Source organism: Prorops nasuta, unplaced genomic scaffold, assembly GCF_024137725.1.
Source record: "Prorops nasuta isolate Cenicafe-Biocafe unplaced genomic scaffold, Cenicafe_Pnas_1.2 PNAS00060, whole genome shotgun sequence".
NCBI lineage: Eukaryota > Metazoa > Arthropoda > Insecta > Hymenoptera > Bethylidae > Prorops > Prorops nasuta.
In genome coordinates, this window is record NW_027116857.1 from 73,081 (window position 1) to 93,556 (window position 20,476).

The window sequence follows — 20,476 nt, forward strand, 5'->3', positions numbered from 1 at the left end:
CTCTTTAAAAAATCCTTAAGCCATAAAAACGTTGCATTGCAAAATTTCCCTCGAAACCCTGCTGCAGCAACGTATCAAAGGGGATTTTTTTTATAATCATAGAAACGAGTGACAGTTAAGAAACATATTAAGCAGGATTAAACGTTCTCTCGAAGCGTCCAAAAATGACAAATTTCCTATACCACGTGGGATATTTGGCTGTCGAATCCACTCAATTTATCTTTCGTTATTCCACCAAGATATTCATGTATGGCGTACTTGAGAAAATTACGGGGGTAGTCCCAAGCAAAGCATGCGAGCATCGAGGAAAGGTTGGTGCAAAGCTGCAACAAATAGCGTGGAAATATCTCAGTGAATACAAGTGGAACGATAAAAGCACAACTAAGAAGAAACCATCGCGGCGAGCGGGGGCCCCACCCTTCTTCTTTCATGCTTTTTCCACCCCTGCTTGGTTCTCGATGGCTCGCAGCCAGTAGTGGGGTGGCCCACCCTCGCCAGCAGTCTAGAGAAGAAAGACGCAGGGTCAAGGGTTGGGGATGGAAAAGGAAAAGCGAGAGAATCTCTACCTCCCCCTCCACCCCCCCCCCCCATTTACCATTCCCTCCTACCGGTGCTGCTTGTATTTCAGATAAGAATAAAGTAAACGGCGAAAGGGGCTGGAGCAAGGGGCTGGGAGGGGGTTGAAAAGCTTTTGTAGCCAGTATCAAAGCGAAGAGGGGATGCAAAAAGTACGATCGATGCTACCGGCCACCGGAATACAATGAAGCGACTACTTATTTTTATTGTATGTATAATATATACTGTGCACCCCCACCTAGAACCACCCAAACAATTTACCTCTATAACACATACACACCTACTCCCTCGCATTATTCGAGCCAATCTTTTTCTCACCCAACGCGAAAAAGCCACATTGCAACTTTAAAACTCGTGCAAAATATAATTTACTCTCCTCTGTGTGTAGAAATTTAATTTTTTGTTCGTTCCATATTAATTTAACGGTATAGACCCGAAGCTTTTGTCATAATTTGGAATTTTTCGAATTTTCAAATCTATATAGCTATAGTAATAAAAAATTTGTCTTGGCGCTTATTCGTTTATCCTGATTCTGCTCGACCGTCCCATCGTTATTCGACTGGTCGAGTGCAATAGTGGTGAATCGCAGGGTGGCTGGATGAATTTCCTAATTAAAACTCTTTGCAAAACTACTTAAAAGTCAAAAAGGAACGAAGCTAGGTAGAAAGCAGCTTGGATCCCATTATCGCCTATATCGCGAAGGAACTTTGCATGGTAAATTATAAATGTCATCGAGCCCACTTTGTTTTACTCGATAAATATGCACTTTTTTTTCTTCCACCACTTTTTCTTGACTTTCTCTCTTTATCGTATCTTTATCAGTTAGCTCTCCTTTAACGTTATTTATCTGCTAATTTTACCTGCTGTTTATCGTAAAACTCCTGCATCTCTACCAAGAGAATTGAATCGTTATAATACTCCAGGAAGGATCTTCCGTTCGTTTATTTGTTTTTTACAGAAGCTACAACACCAAAGACCGTGTAACGAGCGTTACGAGCAATTAGAAACGCCAGTTTAAGCTAGGTCGTAGATTTTTCCGTGGAGCTACCCTGCTTAAAGCTGAAAATTTAGAGGTACTTTGTAGACGCTTGATACATGCCCCTGATTTCCTAGTAACATGGCTTTTGTCCTCTTTTTACCACAGCTCGATTAACCAAGTTCTCTCAGTTACTATAATTCAGCATTTATTGCACGAGACAAATATTCACGATATAAATATCAATTTTTAAGATAATTCTCATACATAGTTATAACGATAATAAGAATTTTTAATATTTTGCACGCGATTGATAAATACTTTTTTTTTTTTTAAGAAGGAGCGCGTTTAAAAAATTATCCAACAGATTTCTACCTTATCAACTCGAGAAAGTTAAAAGTTGTGCCATCTAGCGTAATAAGAGCCGAAGCTTCGGAAAAAAGGATTTAAGAGTGACTTAAAGTGGTAAATAGGAATCCACTTATCACAGTAGGCAATAGAAGGGATTTCTAACGTTTCTGTGTTCGATATTAAACTCTCGTGCATTCGTTACATATAAACTGTAGAGAGAGAGAGAGAGAGAGAGAGAGAGAGACGAAAGTTTCTTGTATTCAAATGTAACTAAAGAAAATTAGCGTATTTAGCTTTTAATTATTCCCAATGAAATGATGATCACCAATTTTAAGAGCAATCCTATGGCGAAGATAAATCATAACTATTACGCGACACGAATTCGTTACAGACAAAAATAACACGTTGTGAAGTTAGAACTGTCAAACCAGTCCTGCCAAATGGAGCTTTAAAATTAGAATTACAGATGATTTTGTAACAATGAGGTATCAGCGATTCGAACGACTTTGATGAATTTAATAGAGTATGGAATTTAACGACAGCAAGTTCATTTCGACAATGTTCAACTATCGATTTATACATAAATCACTTTAGATAAATTAAAATTGAATTTTTATCTCTGTTCGCGCGTTTCATTGAAAAAAATGAACTCTATTCTAATTTGTATCGGTATACAGCTTTAAAAACGTTAAATTGAATTTTCCAGGATTTTCTTTGGCTTTCCTTTCATTCTCTTTATCCCTCGTAGCTCACCCTCTAAACACAGCTAATTCAAAATGGCGGCGCCACCCCTATATCACTCGCTATCCCCTAGCAAGGGTGGGGCCTCCGAACTATGGCGTCCTAGAGTTGCATCGTTTCAGAAACTTCAACAAATTGAAATCCCGTATTTTCCGTGAAACCCGAGCCGTCTCGGACGAACAGGGGCTTCGCATCGACTTGCGGTTTTATACAGTCGAAATCGTATAATCCGAATCGAGAAAAATGCATCAAAGGTTTCCTCCATGCAGCAATATAATTAATGCAAAATAAATATCAGGCGAACACATCATTTACCGCACGCGACTATATGAGCGAACGTATATAGAGAAATAATTTAAAGAAAATAAATAAATTTGCTGGATTTTTTCTTTGCTAATATTGCAAAGTTTTGACACTTGATGTTTCTTCTTTTTTCTTCAGGTATATATATATATATGTATATATACATATACATATAAAAAGGTGAATATATGGGTTATCGAGAATTTACTTGTTTGCGCGAGGGCGATTGGCGAGGAAGGGAAGAATGGAGGAGATGTTGGGGGTGGTTGGCGAGTTTGGGGGATCGAGGGAAGGTTCCGAAGAGGAAGAGGGAGAGACAGGTTGTTGGCGAGGGTGTTGGAATGCGATTTCGGACATCGAGGGGGTCGCGCGTCCATCCCGCAAATTTCGACGGGCAGAGATTTCGTGTCCGGTCCATATAATCACCGTGCTCCGAATACCTGTTCGAGATAGTTAGGACACTTGCGGCTGCTAAACTTTCCCTTTTCTTCGCCTCTTTTCTCCTCCACCCCTTCACGATCGCGCCAGATTCAACAATTATCCAGATTTCGCGACATTACCACCTTCGATCCACATTCCGTCCTCACGCGCCCTTCCAAACCACCTCCAAAATGCAACAATTCGTCAGCAATCATAGTCTATAAAAATTAACCAAATCCCCTGCACACCAACACACCGAGAGACATCCATGCATACGTGCTATCGCTCTACTCTCTGATATCGTTAGAATTTTCATAATATTCGTCACAATCCTCCCTCTTCATCGATTTTTCTGTATAATGCTAGAATTATATTATTCGGTTATAGGTTTAGGTTTTAAAAAAAATATATTTTGCAAACTACTGCATAGAATTAAAATAAAACCAAGTTACTCGAGAAGTTTTTTGAACTACTCCATCTGCAATTCTTATTTAGTAAAGAGGGATAGTGTCAAAATTTCTGCCAAATATGTTTTATAAAAAAATATATGTACCCAGAAAGTTGTTACAATTATACAATTTAAATTAAAAAGACTTTAATTTTTTTTGGAAAATAATCATATTCCAGTGAAACAGGAATTTAAATGAGAATGCAAAATAATCACCTAATCCATGACGTAGAGAATTATATATCCTATGAAAATACTCCCTCTGGTTATTCCAAATGGTGCTACAGCTCGATCGTAATATGAAAATTAAAACGAAATGTTTTTATAGGGGTTTGCGTAATTAATTTCAAGGAAGAAAATTAAAAAAAAAAAAAAATAAATAAATAAATTGGAAAACACAGATAGTATAAACAAAACACAATAATCGATTCAAGAGTCACGCACGAATTTTTCCACTGACAAACTCAAACTGACCTCGCCCTTATTTTTCATCCCTCTTTAGCCCTCGCCACTTACCCCCCTTACCTCTCCAGTTCCCGGTTCCTCGTTACGATTTTTACGATTCTGCGCGTGGAAAAATCACCTTTTTCCAGCTTCCATAGCGAGCCTGCGCATTTTCATTACGCACTCCTTCGAATCTCGAGCACTTTTATCCCGAAAGACCCCCAAAAACAAACCAAACTTCTCCACCACAAAAATAAGAGCAAAAGCAAAATCTTCGGCCAAATATTATAAACAGTTTTGACCAAACATTCAGTCGTCCGAAAGGCAAGTATTAACGACCTTTACATTAGGCGCTAATTGATATGGGGAAAATCGTACAAAGAGAGCGTAAACCACATTGATGGCTCAATTACGTCTGCATTACAAGCTGTTAAAAGTACTTGATAAAAGCTCTCGCCCTCTAAATATCGCAAATTACCTCTTAATGACCAAAAAAAGCTTCGCAATTAAGCAGCATTAATTATATGCTTATTAATTTGCACTCGTACACAAAAATTTACAGCCATATATAGAAAACTCCCCTAATTCAAAAAACGTGCATTGGGAGAAAAGCTCCGATACAGAAAGAAGTGAGAATAAACAGCGGATCGAAGAAAATAATATTCCATACGAAAGCCACGTGACGTAAGCATTGGCAAAAGGAATAAAATTGGTAAACGAGAAGAATCGAACAATGTCATGTGCATACAGAAACAGAATGATAAAATTGTACGGGACTGTTGGTGGAAACGAATGCGAAATAAGGGTGGAATATGAATGAATAATGGGGAGAATTCGGTGTGGGTGGGTTTGACGTAATAAGAAAGGTATAGGTGAGCAGATGCAAGAAGCGTAATTGGAGGTTTCAAGATGGGGTACGGCGTTATAGAGAAAGGGATTCCTGTGCTGGAAGGATTTCCTTTGGAGATGCTGACGCGCTTTGCTCTCGTATCGGAGGAAGAAGGTGGAAGAGGGTTTAAGGGTGGATGTGCTAGGATAGGAGTAGGAGGGGTGGGGGTTGGCGAAGCGACTCGGAGACGCGAGACGAGGGTAGTTGAATCCCCGCGAGGCCATAAATTCGCTCTTCGTTTCGAAATTCTCTCTCCTCGCTTCGGTCTCTTTCCTTTGCGCGTTTTGCAACCCTCTCGCACATACACCCCCGTCGACCCTTACGTTGGATAGGCATAGGTAGACACACTATCTTGCCTGGGATATAACGAGTATAGCTTCACTCTCTCTCTCTCTCTCTCTCTCTCTCCAATAAACGCAGTATAGTTGGCTCGTCGTGTAACCGCCTTTGTGCGTTCGTGTGTGTGTACGCATGTATACACCGTTACACAGGGTGGCCATATAAATTCGCCTCGCGGAATAAGGCTCGGCCCCTTTCAGAGCGCGCTCTATATATATAGCGGCTAGAGTAGTAGTAGAACGCGTCGAGGGGGTGGCAGGTCGACTCGGGGCCAGAGAGGGGTTGGGTCGCCACCTTCTTGGATCAATAAATGATTTAGCATTCACAAAATGGCGGGTGAGTCCCCGGCAGGGGCGGAGAAATAATATAATCTACCTTAGACTCTCTCTCTTGCCTTCCAGGCTTTCCCCCATCCCTCTCGCCCCGCGCCCCTACTGCCGCCGAACCGGGCACACTGGGAAGGGTGGGTGGGGGCTGAAAGAGGGTTGGAAATCCCCCTCGCAACCCTCAAGGAGTGGGGCCGCCCCGGGGTGGCTGCCTTCAAGCACACACCCCTCCCCCTCGTCCTTCTCATCATCGTCCTCCTCTTTGCAACTACTCTTCCCAGCCACCACCCTTACTTCCTTCAACCCCCGCGCACTCCCCTCCCCCGTCCACCCTCTCTCTCTCTCTCTCTCTCCAGTTCCCTTCTCGCGAACCATCCTCCGCAGACTCCGGCGAACTCTCGCAATACCTACACGTTTCTAACCGTCGCGCGATGGCACACCTAAGAGGGCACCTTCCCTCGGGAATCGCCCACCACCACCCCCTCGTACTCTAACCACCATCCACCCTTCCTAACTTCCTGGGCGTTGCACCTCGAATTTTCACTTTTGAGCTGCCTCCCTGCCTATTCGCTTCCTCTCTCCTCTCTCCTCCTCTCTTCTCCTGCTGCTGCTGCTGCACCAACCTAGCCGAGCTGCATTTTCATCTCGGTGCTATGCTCCTCGTGCACACCTTTCAGCTTCCTGCAATTCTCCAACCTCCTCGACGTAATCCTCCACCCCGGAGAGAGTCATCTCCACGTTTTTTCGCAACCTTTCTATATATTTAGGTGAAACGTATACTATCGAAACGCACGCAACTTTTTCCCATTAATTTTGCCAATCTACTCGATTCCGCAGATTCAAAAATATTATTTATTCGCCATAATGATTCCTCATTATAGAGAGAGAGGAGAAAGAGGGGGGGGGGGGAGAGTGGACGTCCGCCATACTCGAGCATACATCACGTTGCCCGCCCTCTGATCCGCACCCCTCAACCCTCGACCGGTCAACACATTCCCCCTTTTGCTTTCGCTTTCGCATGTAGAAAATGACGACTTTGGATATACACGTATATATATATATATATATATAGTACTGGTTCTCTATTTATATAGAGTAGTAGCGCAATATTCATCGAGCGCCACAGTGATTTTCGTTGGACGGGACATTTTTAATGTTACCGATGAATTTAAAAGAGTATCTATCTGGAAGAGGAGGGTGAGTTTTTGCAAAATATTTTAGCAGGCGAGGGGTCGTTGGTTGGTAAGCGAAGGCTGCGGTTTATAGGGAGCGCGAAGCTTTTCGAAGGTAACAAGGCTTGAAGAACGGGCAGTAGGAAAATAAGCAGAGATCCAAGAAGCGCAAAGGCCTCGCGCGCTGGAATATTTTACAGTAATGGGGCAGTAAAGTGGATTTTAAGAGGGGCTTGCGAGGGTAATTCGGCCGGGAGGCGGTTAGATGTGCAAGATCCCTAAATATTAAGAGAGCATTAACGTGGTCGGCCATTTTGCGAGCTCTCCGAGCGCGTATAAGCGAACCTTCTCTAGCGTATATTATTATATTATAAGGAAGCACCTCCCAAGATTATGGAAATCGCGACGGGTATTACGGCTGGCTCGACAGTTGGGAGTGGGGAGGGTGGAAAGGAACGCGAAACACCCCCAGCTACATAATCCCCTGACGTCTTCTCTGCCACTTCCCACCCCCACCCACACACTCTTACACCCCGACTCGAGCTTCCTTCAGATTGGACCGGTAAATTGATTACGTGACGCCATCCTTAGACTTCTTAAGACATGCCACAACTCTCCGAACCACCCCCGAATTCCTCGAATAGTTTCGAATTTATTGTTCCAACGAACAATTAATAAATTACTCTGTTGTGTGTGTGTGTGTGTGTGTGTTTGGGAGCATAGCAACGATACATCGCTGTCAAAGTTCGCTCTCCCATTGTTTGCCACTAACACGCGCAATCTCCAAGGGAGAACGGAAAATGTTTAAAAATGAAAACTTCGTACAACGAAATACACATAACTCTGTTAGACTCAACTACGTGTTATATGTATATACCAACAGTTTTATATTTCCCTTCATAAAGGATCCTTTCGAAGGTTATAAGCTATTCAATATTAATTTTGCGGCTATATTCGCGTAAACTTTTAGTTTTATTAAATTGGCTTTTCGTTAAAGTTTGTTCGGTTAATTTTGGAAAATGTAACGAGTCGACAACTTATTCAATAAAATGTTAATAAACGTGCCAGTATTACATGCCGAGCTATAGCATTAAATTATTTACGAACTATCATTATATAGCAGCCATATATATATACGCGTATAATACAATTATTACTTCTTTCCAATAATGGAAACGCCAAATTTTACACGGGCACATGGAAGGTACGTAGAGTTAATAATTTATAACGGACTATTCTAGGTGCGCAAAGATCGACAGGAGTTTTGGCGAAATCTCGAAGAGATTGGAAAATTTGAGGGCAAGAATAAGGTATATCGAGGTAGAGACGAGACGAGGTGACGAGCGAGCGAGCGAGCGAGCGCAGTGTGCAACGAGTGAGAGCACCGTCGAGTTCCGATTGGCTAAGAATCGCTAATGGGAAGAAAGGGGATAGGTGGAATAAAGGTGAAGGGACTGGGAGAGGGACAAAGGATAAGGGGGAGGTGGGGGTGGGTTTCTCAAGTTGTGCCATCGTCCGAAATTCGAGCTGAGCTCCGAGACATTCATTTCGCGGATTCGAACGCAGCGTCGTTGCTTTCTCAGATATATGGAAATTCGCAGAGCTAGGAAGCGTATTCAGAGGGGAGGCCAAGTAATATAAATTCAAATCAGTCCCTGTTTTCTCACACAACAAACTTGGAGAAACTCTGCATCCTGGTTCTCCTCCGTTCCTCACCGTTAGTAACTATCTCCTTGCTACCCTCCTTTAGTAACGTCGCGATTAGCTAACCCCCCCCCCCCCCCTCCCTCCCCCTCCACCTACCCCCGCGAACCCGCACCCCATTGCCATTTTCTCCTTGCTACCGAAGCCAACATGGCCAACCATGAACTACCTCCCTAATGAAGATATGTGACAGAGAGAGAGAGAGAGAGAGAGAGAATCAAGGCTTATCTATTCCTGCCAAAAGATTAGTTCTCCACCGTCTTGTTCCAAAACTATCCCAATCAATGCTGGACTTTGCAGGAAAATTCCATCTCGTCCCCGCAAAGCTGGTCCAATCATCGAAGAATAATATACGGCGGTTCGGAAGAATTCGACTCGCCGGCTAATTGCGGTTTCAAGATCGAAAATTGAATTAACGCTTGATTCACTCGAAGCAGCTGAGCGTGTCGGTCCTTAATTCTCGCTCAAGCTCTCCGGCTTTTTACGCTAAATTTTAGCAGATCTCTCTCACCCTCGTTACCGCAACGGTTCCGACTAGGTGGCCGGCTACGAGCTTAAGCACTTTTTAAACGCCCCGTATATTTATGCCTCCACCCTCCCCCCTCCCCCTATATACGTACACCCACATCTCGACCATGTTCTCGCGCTATCCCAAACTGGCCGGTGAACACGAAACAATTAAAACGTTGAAACGAGGGTCCGAGTGTCTGGCGAAACCAGTTTTCACACCCTCGTTCCACCCCCGCTGCTCGCTCGTATAATCTCCCATTCACTCAAAAAATCACCCCTCTCTCTTCCTTCATTTTTCCTCCTTCCCTCTCTCGCACTTTCCTATCTTTTCTTCCTCCACCCCCTCCTTTCATTCCCCCTCGTCGTACACCGTCTTTTGTCCAAATTCAATTGCTAATTTCCCTCTTTTGTGGGAAAATCCTTCGAACGTTCGCGCACCTACCCTTTTATTCCGCGTCCCTCTCTCCCGTACATATGTATTTGAGTTTAAAACCAAATCTATTGTTACGCAATCGTCCTTATCTCGAGCGTCCACGAATTTTTTAATTAAATCTTGCAACTTTCCTCGCGAGGATCCTCCTCGCATTCGTAAAGATTGTCACGTAGATATTTCAATGGTCTTTGCCTTTTTAACAAACACTCTTTCACATGTTGAACGAATGACAAAGTTTCTAGAATATTGATCGAGCGTCGATCGTTCTTCGCGCGACGATCGATCGGTACTCGACTCACTCGTCGACAGTCTCCGCGCTTCGGACCGATGAATTCGAAAAAATGTTGCAAGGTCGCGATGTTTCGTCGACGAGAAACACTTTCGAACTAACGAGATTCGTATCTGAGGAGTGCTATCTTGGTCGAGCGTGTTTCGATCATTTTGGAGAAAAACCTGTTGGACGCCTTGGCACTGGGAAGGAGTGGTGACCCGGTATGGCCAATCTCACGTGACCGGTCAAGTCGCGTGAGAATTGCAATGCTGGGTCAGCGCCTCGCAAAACCGCTTGTCCTCTCCTATTAATTCATTTGCATCTTATCGATCTCTGTATCCTCGCGATATTGTTTTATACATTTACCTCCGACCAACATTGACCCAACGATAAATTCCCGTTTTGCGTATACATATGTATACGAGAGAAGAGTGAAGGAGAAAACTGTAAAAATATATTTGCAATAAAAATTGCTTAATCGATAATTATTTACAGCTTATATATATGTATATGTGAATTTGTAAAAATTAGTTGAGCAATTTTTCAATGACCAGATGAAATTTTGCCGCAAAATATTTAACGTTTCGATGATTCGGACGAGGAGGAACCTGTTGAAGTTGGTGTACGACTGGTCGCGTGAGATTCGGAATGGTCAGTCAATGAGGAGGGATGAGTTGGTGGAAGAGGGCAGGCAGCTTTCGGTGCCTCGTAAATGCAGGATGATGGGATTCCCACAGGACTGGTACTCGCAACCTGCTGCTCCTGCTTGTCTGCCTGCTAGCCCGTTTCCTTACTGACAGTTGCTGACCAGTAGTCAACCAGTCGCTTCTTCGAGCTCTGCAGAAATTGTTACATCTAGCAAATCCCACCTGGTCTCTTTGCGACATATACCCTTCTATTCGCGATGAAATAAAATGTAAAAATCGATGGAGAGTGAAATATCGAGTCGTTGTGCTCCATCGACGCAGTTCGATGAATAATTTATGCCAAGGTCAGCAACGAGGTCCTTCCGGGCTCCTCGTGATTTTAAAAGAAACAATTAATCAAGGACATTGTACCTGGCGTGCACATTGTTGGCACGCTTTTTTTTTTCCTCTCACTTATTCGCCTCCTTATACATCCTTTCAAGGAGCCTGGGCCGTGTATAACAGGCGACAATGCTCATTGTCACAGACCATAGGAGCCAACTTAAGTCTTCAAAGGCGACAAGTGTACAATTAAGTCGTTAGGAGGACTTCCGGAAACTTGGACCGTACAAGTTTTCGCGCGAGAATGGACCTAACCGGCCGTTTAACGCTTGGCAAATTGCAATTTCTCCATGTTCGCGTCTCTCTATTTCCCTCCAACGACACCCGGAGAAACAGTTTTCATCGACTGTATATATATATATATATATATATATATATATGTATAGACTGTGTCTCTTTCAGTAGAAAACTTTTTTTTTCGTAATTCACAACTATAATTTTCAATTAATAATCAAGCCGAGCACCTCCGTCTATAAGCTTTCGTCCAACTATAATGTCACGTAAACAAAAAAGCAGAGTTATTCGAGGGAGTTTCAATTTGCAATTTCAGCTTGACGAAAACGATAGTAAACATTTGGTTGATCGGGCTCGGAATACTAATATCGTCTTACGTAGTTCCCTCTAGCACGAATGCTGTCTAAATCGTCATTTTCGCTTAATTAATTTTGCTTCGAGCGCATATTGGACCCAGTTACCAAGAAATTGCCAGGAATCATAATTACTCTCATTGTGCTCGCTTAATTGATTGATTTTGGAGGTACGGTTGACTCGTGCGAGTCCTGAACACGTAATCTAAATGCATAAAATCATCGTAACGTTGGAATTTCTCGTTGATCGGAATTACTGTCTCGCGTCAAAGCGAGAGATCGAGTTATAACGATGATTCGATAATAATGAGATTGGGAATTCGTATATAAAAACTCTCTCGTGTAGTTTAAGAAAAAATCGAAGAAATCGTGTTATCTTTGTGCCAATCGTCTAGCGGACCATTCGTGGACAAAGCAAAGTTGCTCGAATGCTCGTGGTGGAGAATAAGGAAAGGTGGGAATTGAAGGGGAGGGGTAGGATGCTTGTTGGGGGTGGGAAGGGGGTAGAGTTCGTTCGATTCGATATTCATCTGAAGATTGAATTCAATTTCCTAGCAGCTTCTCCCACGTAGCCGTTCGTATATATATATAGAGTCGAGAATCGCAGACTATTGAAAAGCAACCCCCACATCGATAAAACGAACCTTACCGACCCTTTCCCACCCCCCACAAATCCGACTTCAATATATCACACGCACGCACACCTTCCAAAGTCGTACATGCGTCTCGAGAATATTATTCCTCGTAAAAGTATAAACAATATCTTCGCTCTGACGACAAACTCTTTTCGCGTTCGAGATCAACAATCATTAACATGATTCGAGAATTTTCTAAATTACTGTTCAATCGAAGCATAATAATAAACGCGAAAGAACTCGTGTATATAGGTACAATAATTATTTTAGGATTATGCATGAAGCAAAACGAATCAACTTGTTAGGATTCTTTAAATTTCGGAAAATTATTCACCCTCGCATGGATCAAAGGACATTCCTTGCGAAGAGCAGCAGCAGGATCAGAAGTAATGAAGAGCATGGAAGGTTCGTGATTGCGTGTGTGGGGGTGGGGGGTATCCGCCATTTTCCCACTGGTATACACGCATAAGAGACGCGGAAGAGCGAGCGAAGGAAGGAAGGCAGGAAGCAGGTAGGTAGGATGCTGTGGGGTAGAAATGTGGGCGCCAGAAGGGTAAAGGTGGTTCCTTTGAGAATTTCAACTTAAGACACCGACTCCAAGCCGCTATTACAGGTTCAATTTAGATAACTAATGATACGACGTAGGTTAGGTTTGGTTGGTATGGTAAGACCTGGTGGAAAACTGTTTTCCTCGTCTCCAAACCCAACCCTACGACCCTCGAGCCCAAACCTCCCTATCCACCTAGTCCCACCCTTTCGATCCTCAAGTTTCTCCACAACTTGCCTTCTACCAGGGAACGCACCTCGTATAGTCAGATATATATATATATATATATATATATCTGCGCTACGTTTTATCCACGTTGATAATATCATTTTCAGCACATTTCCTCCTCTCGTAGTTATCATTCCGAACAGAGAAATCCTCGAGGAATTTATTTATAACGATGACGGTTTATATTGATCAGTATATTATAGTTTGCGCGTTACTATTGATAAATTTCAGCTGCAGTTGGAATTTTCCACATTGTCATGGCAGAATGAAGAAATAGTCAGGGGTGGAAAGACGGGGTTTTCCAGTAAGGCTGGAAAATGATGGTGGCGAACATCTGGAGTTTTCTCATATCGATGTATTTTATAGTTATTTTCCACAGGATTGATGGAGACTTTGGTTAAAGTTGAAATTTTGCAGATTGTCGTGGCAAAACCCAGAGAAATGGACATGGGTATAAGAAAAAGGAGATTCTGGTAAGGATGGAGAACATAAAAAATTGTCTCCTATCGACGTATTCCAGACATATATTCACGAATCTTACGAAAAACTCTGTTCGTCAAAGTTGAAGTTTTCCAGATTGCCATGGCAAAAAGCAGAAAAATAGAGAGAGAGAGAGAGAGAGAGAGAGAAAGCTCGAAAATAGGGGTTGTTTTGGAGTAAGGGTGGAGAATGTTGGCGGGGACCGTCCGAAGTTGTCTCATATCGACGTATTTTAGGCGTTTTCCACGGGATAGTCTTGTCGGATCCTAGATGTGTAGAGGGTAGAGTCGGAGTTGGCGAGAATGTGTGTGCTCGCGCGCGTGTGTGTGTATGGGTGTGCGCGAACCTCCCTCTTTCTCGTTGGCGAGTAACTCCCTCTCTTTCCTCCCGTCTCACCCTCAAACTTCGACTCACCGCGACTAGTGAGTAACGATTTTCCTCCATCTTACCCCGATTCCGGCGTACCCTTGGAGCACCCTCGTCCCTTTCCCACCACCTACCCCCCCCCCCCCCCCGCCCCCTTCCACGAGCAAGGGGATGAAGCGGAAGGAAATCGGATTAACCTACGTCATCCTGCAAGATTCATTACGAAAGTGCTCTGAAAATCTAAGAAATGTTAAGCTTTTAGAAATTCCTCCAGCTCGTCCTCGCAAATCCTCCATAATCTCTAGTTTTATTCCCAATAAAACTATCCACTAATGGATATATAAAGCGTAGGCGCGGTGTATACGGAACTTTTTTTCTTTTCGATTCATCCATACGTCGTATAAAGCGAGTAGAAGCCGTAAAATAGTCGTAAAGCAAAGTGATATAAACGGCCTGGCAATCCGAGTTTGCGTTCTCCATCCCCATCCTCGCGTTCCGCGCACTCGGTAGCGTTATCTGCGCTGGGATAATAGGAGGGTGGAAGGTGAGGAAAAAACGGCGATTCGCCGGTGGAAAATGAAAAGTCACACCCACCGCGATGCGGAGACATCGATGCTGGGTGCAAGAACATTCTTTTAACTTGCTTAAAACCTTTCTCGCATATTTCACCCTTTTCTATTCGCCTCTCTCTCTCTCTCTCTCAGCTGATTATTCCGATTAAAAAAGGCATTTTCAACATTTTGTCATTTTATTCTTGGAAATTTGGAACATCTTACGTTACATAGTACTACAGCAACGGTTCAAAAACTTTGTCAATACTTCACAAAAGGTACGATTATTCGATCAGTGGCACAAAATGATAATACAGACTCAATCGTTACACCATTAACATTGTTACAACACGAGACAGCAAAAATCATAACGTACCAATAACCTGAGACAATATTCGTGTTAAGAGAAAGTCGTATGCTCCTTAATATTTCAAAGAGAGATGGTATGGCCGTTTAGTTATCAGAATAATAGGATAATTTGGATGAAATAAAGGGAGAGCGATAGGCGAGGGAAAAGCCAAGCAAATGTATGTGTCCTTGGCTGCTGGTGAAGCTCGCGACTATGCTCTGGAGGCATCGAGCATCGGGGAAGGAGAATCCTGGCTGGCGGGTGTCAAAGTAGGTGTGTATGTGTCTGTGACTGCCTGTGCACGCGTGTTGTATGGTAAAAGGAGCGGGGCTAGGGGGTAGGCAGGGTATAATCCTAGCTGGTGTCTCGAGCTTGCAGCTTGCGAACGAGGGTAGTGCCACGTAAATACATAGGCACGTCACCGCTGATGCGTGTGTTCTCCATCCTCTCCGCTCATCCTTTTCGTGGAGCTGCGGCTTTAGCCGGGGGGATCTGGAGCGGAAAGACGAGCAGTGCACCGAGAAAGGAAATACGGCATAAAGCCAAATGTCATCAGACACGTGAACCATCCTAAGAGGAAGATAAATTAAGCTTCGACAGTACCATGTACAGTGTACGTATAATATATAACACGTGTCTAAACGAATGATGACCTGAATATTCAATAATAATAATGATATAGAAAGTTTCGTAGTTTAAACAATTCCAGAGATATATAGACTCGAGAGGAGACGAGTAAGTGGTATAGAATTTTGAACAAGAATATGATAGATTATTATATACGTGCGGCAAAGAGTCGTTGGGTAATATTGGCAAAGCTGTAAGGGAATCCTCGGGGATTGACGTTGGCTAAAAGGGACGTCTATTCCGAGGAAGAAGAGATTCGAGGCTAAGAGAGAGTAAAGGAGGGTGGAGGGAGAGGGAGGGGGGGGGGAGGGGGAAGTTGAGAGAATTTCTAGGAAAAGCAGAAGGCACGTCTTCGTTGATTACACGAGACGAGCCTCGTGGGTGGTGTTGCCACCCTGTTAAACTGGAAGGTTCCTTGGAAACGCGGGTATTCGGTCTTGGCACATTTAACGGGGACCTCGGAAGGTGGTGTTCGTGGATCGGGGGTGGAGCTGGGGTGAGAAACGAAGACGCAGGTCGACTAGCTTGGTCTCTCATGTTTCTCATTTCATTGTGCAGTCTCCCTTAGAAACCCAAAGGCTCGTACGCGGATGGGTGGGTGGAAGCAGGGGGCCGGCATCCACACAGTCCCCACGAGTGAGGTAGATGCTATGAGAAGGGGTTGAAACTGCTCGCAGAGGGGGTGGTTTCTCGCTACGAGTTCTCATGCATACATTAACGTCGCTCGTCAGACGTGTGCCCGCCATTGCAACACTTAAGATACGGTCTGAGAAAACACAATCTTTCTCTCCGCAAGACTGCGTCCCAACATTCTCGATAAGCTTATCTCCCTTGGCAAGTTTCACGACTCGTAATAATATTTAGGAAACTCCATTATTTTCCCTATTTTATCAATTCTCGAGATTAATTTTGCTTTATATAACTTACTAAATTTTCTCATTTTTCTAGGGGGTGCAATATATTGTTTGATGGGGTAGCAGTTTGCAAGAGCAGAGGAACTCCTTGCCGAGGCAAAGATTCACGTATGCGCATAGCTGTTTTGGTGCCGGGGTGTTCACCCCAAAGAGTAAGGTGGGTGGTTGGGAGAAAAGGGGATGAAACGTGAAGTGGGTGGTTCCTCCGCTGTTGGATCTCATACATACATTAACGTCGCTTGTCAGGCGTACCGAACCATCCTGTAAGACTTAAGACACTGCCTGGGAAAGGGAGAGCTAGTCTTCTCTGCGCTCCCTTTAGCACTTCGGTGTACTCTCCCCCCCCCCCCCCCCTCTCTCTCACTCTCAAGGCATCTTCGTTAAAACCACCCTCTGTCTTGGGAACGGCCGCTTCGTTTCCTTCAAAATGGCTTCCTCGATCCTCCCTCATATTTGCATCTGATTACACATAGTCTGCATTTAAACTGGCATGTGAATTGGAATTACCTTACCTATTCTATATACCAATTCAATTCGTAAATCAAATTTTCAACGAATAACTTTCATCGCACAATGAAGCTCAGTTTTCCATTGTGCCTGATCGAACTTTCGACGAGATGTATATATAGATAAATATATATTAGGACATTTTCGACTGTGTGTGTGTGTGTGTGTGTAAAAGACACTTCTTGAAAGCTGGAAAAATCGATATGAAATATTTGGAAGAAGCGAGAGAGATAAGGATTATTGCTAAGCCTGCAAATTGGAACGAAAGAGGTACGAGGTATCTCATCAAGTTATACCGATGGCTGGAAAGAGCATTACTGTCGAAACTACCGATAATTAATGACTATTTTCAGGATCCACCCTTGCAATTACGGACGCAGCTATAGGTCTGGGAGGGAAATCTGGAAACTTATTACGTTCTCCAACTTAGAAATCCGGCAGCCACCTCGGAAATCCTTTTCCGGGCATCGCAGCTGCGGCGTCTCGTTAATGGAAAATGTTTCCAGCGATTCTCGGTAGCTCTTCAAGGGTGCTGGAGATGGGGTTGGAGTAGGGGGTGTGCGAGGAGGGTAAAGAGTGTGAGAGGGAGAGATTCGAGTAGTAAGGGAAGATATGGGATGGTTGGTGCGAGTCGAAGGAGCACGCCGGTATACCGAGGGGCTTCGGGGAGAGGGAGGCAGAAAACCATGAAGAGAGGAGAGAGAGAGAGAGAGAGGCGGGAGGGAGAGGGGAGGTGATGTGGCTGGGTTTACAGTACAGCATAATATAAGGGTAGTTTGTCTTGGAGCAAGGAGAGACTAGTGCGCGGCACAGTCCCTCGCACCCTTCAAGACGCCCCAGCAAGGTCTCTGATTGGTCGACATTATTCAAAATGGCGTCTTCGCCACATAAGATCCGTTTTATTAGCATACTGCCAAAGGTTCCTTTCCAGACTTCCCGATGACTCGTGAAAAGATGACTCGCTTCTTGCACCTTGTTTCTACCAGAAATACCATTTCAATGATATCGAGCCCTTATGTCAATTTCACGACTCATTAGCGCGCGTTCTCCGGTCGATTGGAGAACGGATGAGATGCCTTCAACCCGCGCGACCTTGACGGGCTTAAATAATCACGCTGGACCCTCTCCCTGGATAATACTTTCGAGATAAGGATTCCAAACGTATATAGAGCTTGGCCGCGAAAGGGATCATAGTGTCGGATGTATCCCGAGAGCCCCAAACTTTGAGGGAATATTTTCGTTATTATCTCGGACAGATGGTAGTTTATAGTATATACAATTTATATGCGAACATATGGTTCTATATTTTTCTATGAAAAATTAATGGAAACTTTGATTATAAACAGAGTCGTTATTGAATATAACCTCTTATGATTTTTCTATCACTATACTCTATTTTTTTATTCTAATTTTACAATCTTATTTGACATTTCTTCAATAAAATAATATTTTACATAAATTTGCCAGAGAGTGTATCTTCCTGTTCTGCGAAAATGAATTTCTAGTTTTAATAGCAAACGCGCTAGAGACGAAGATAAAATAATATTAAATAACGTTAACTAATTAGCAAAGCTTATATACCGGTAATAATTTTGTCATACGAATTATCATTTAGCAGTGCTATTCTGCAAGAACTGATTGTCGTGTTGGCACAACAGTGTTGTATACGTATAACATGAGCATCGTATACTAAAGTTATGTATCCATTAAATTTACATTCATCTGCGAAAACAAAACTTCCGGATGTTTCGCTAAAATCACTCGAAAGCTTCTGTGTCATAAACAGATTTCACCGTATATGTGTGCTTTCGCGATAAAGCTGCAGGTTTGCTCTTTTTAAACACATATATCTACGAACAATTAAAACTTGCAACTATGCGATACTAATAATGAATGCAAAAATTAATCTATATGTACAGGGACCGTCAGATAAAGTGGATCGAGAGAAGAAAGCATCGAAAAATGCGATGGCCGACAAAATCCAAATACGATTGGTTTGTTAATAGACAAAGACGGACGAATAAGTGAATTGAGCTGTCTCTGTCCATCAACATAGCTAATGTACCGTTTGTTCGCTATCGTATTTTTAGATGTTCAAACATATCAAACATTTTATTGAAATTTCTAAAAACATGGTCAACGTGCAGTAGACTATTTTTATAGGACGTTTCTAGACCACCGTGCATACGATGGAGAAACCTGTTTTAGTACCTTCCTCATTCGAGCCAGAAATCACTGTGAAAGGTGTGCAAAACAAGTATATCTGGATCTAAGATGAGATCCCTCGATCCGGCTAGGCGGTAGCAAATTAAAACTGGATTGAGCAATATACCTGATTCGCGTGGTTTCGTGAGAAACTTTGCGATTCGATCAGATACATGGGAAGGTCATCGAATAAAGTGGACTAGTTTATCAAGATTTAAAGAATACATTTACTCTTGTCTCTATACACAATGACGTCATAAAAACTGGACTATTGAATGAATCATGAGAATACACCACTCGAGAGATGCAAATCATAAGAGGACCCAAATGAACTAAATTCATATATATATATATATATATATATAATAAATTAGAATAAAATATTTTTGGAACAAACACAATATTCCCACTATCATAACGTTAAAGTTATTTTTGTCGCCAATAATAACGAAGTTTTAGCTTCTATGTACGCAAGTGATTGAATTACTCGGTATAGACATATAGAGAGGAGCGTTTGCGAAGGGGTGAAGTTAATGCAACTCGTTAGTCCGGTAAGCGAAGGTAAGAAGTTAAAATTACCGATGGGAAGTTGCTTGACGAAGCAGCTACTTGGGAAAACGTCGATGTCCCCTCAGTGCTGAAGATATACCTTGGCAACTGTTTCTCCCTATTCTCTCGCTGGCTATCGGTCAGTACGTGCCAGTTAAAGGGTCTTAGAGCTTGCTTGACCACTGGTCAGCGGTGGGAAAATGCCGCCTGCTTCAGGAAACTCCTTTGCCCGCAGTTCTCCATTCCTCCGGCCCCAACTGGTTTTCCTCCTGCTAGACACTATACTTTTAAAACGCTCGCGCATATCGACTATTCCCATACGTTGCCTGCCTGCCTGCCCGTTTTGCCCTTTTTCCTCTTTCTTTCTACCCCCACCCCCACATCGACTAATCGAATAATGGACATAGTTTGGCAAAGTCCATCGGTTAAAGCTTATTGCCAAAGTTAAGTGAAACTTTTTGGAACAATACCCCGCTTCTCTTCAATTAGATTCCTGTAGCCGAACTAAAGCCTTCCATGATACAGTGGGTAACAGTTTTTGCTTGTTTTCCAACCCTATGGATATATATATATATATATATATTCCGGATTGGATAAGGCTTCGTCAATGCGGCAAAGTTTCGCGCTCCGGGCTTATCGTTTGGCAAATCCTCGCGAGAGGAGAAAAATGACGAGGAGGAGGAGGGAGGAATCTTGTTAACTCGAGCGAGATTCCTTGTAAATTTCGACCTTTGCCCGATGCGCAATAGGATGCTGACCTTTCAGCGCAGTTGACAAGGAAAATCCTATTTGAACATCAGCAACTCCGGAATGGCAAACAACAAACTTTAATCACCGTAATTAATCCGGGTTAACTCGGCAAATCGGATTTTTCCTGGACAAGGCGATTCCCGCGGCACGCAATGTCCAGTAACGTCCCTGAGACAATTAGTGACACTGTCTGCTACTTTAGCTCCGAGTCGGAGACCAACAACAACCGTGCGGCTGCCCCTTATCGTTG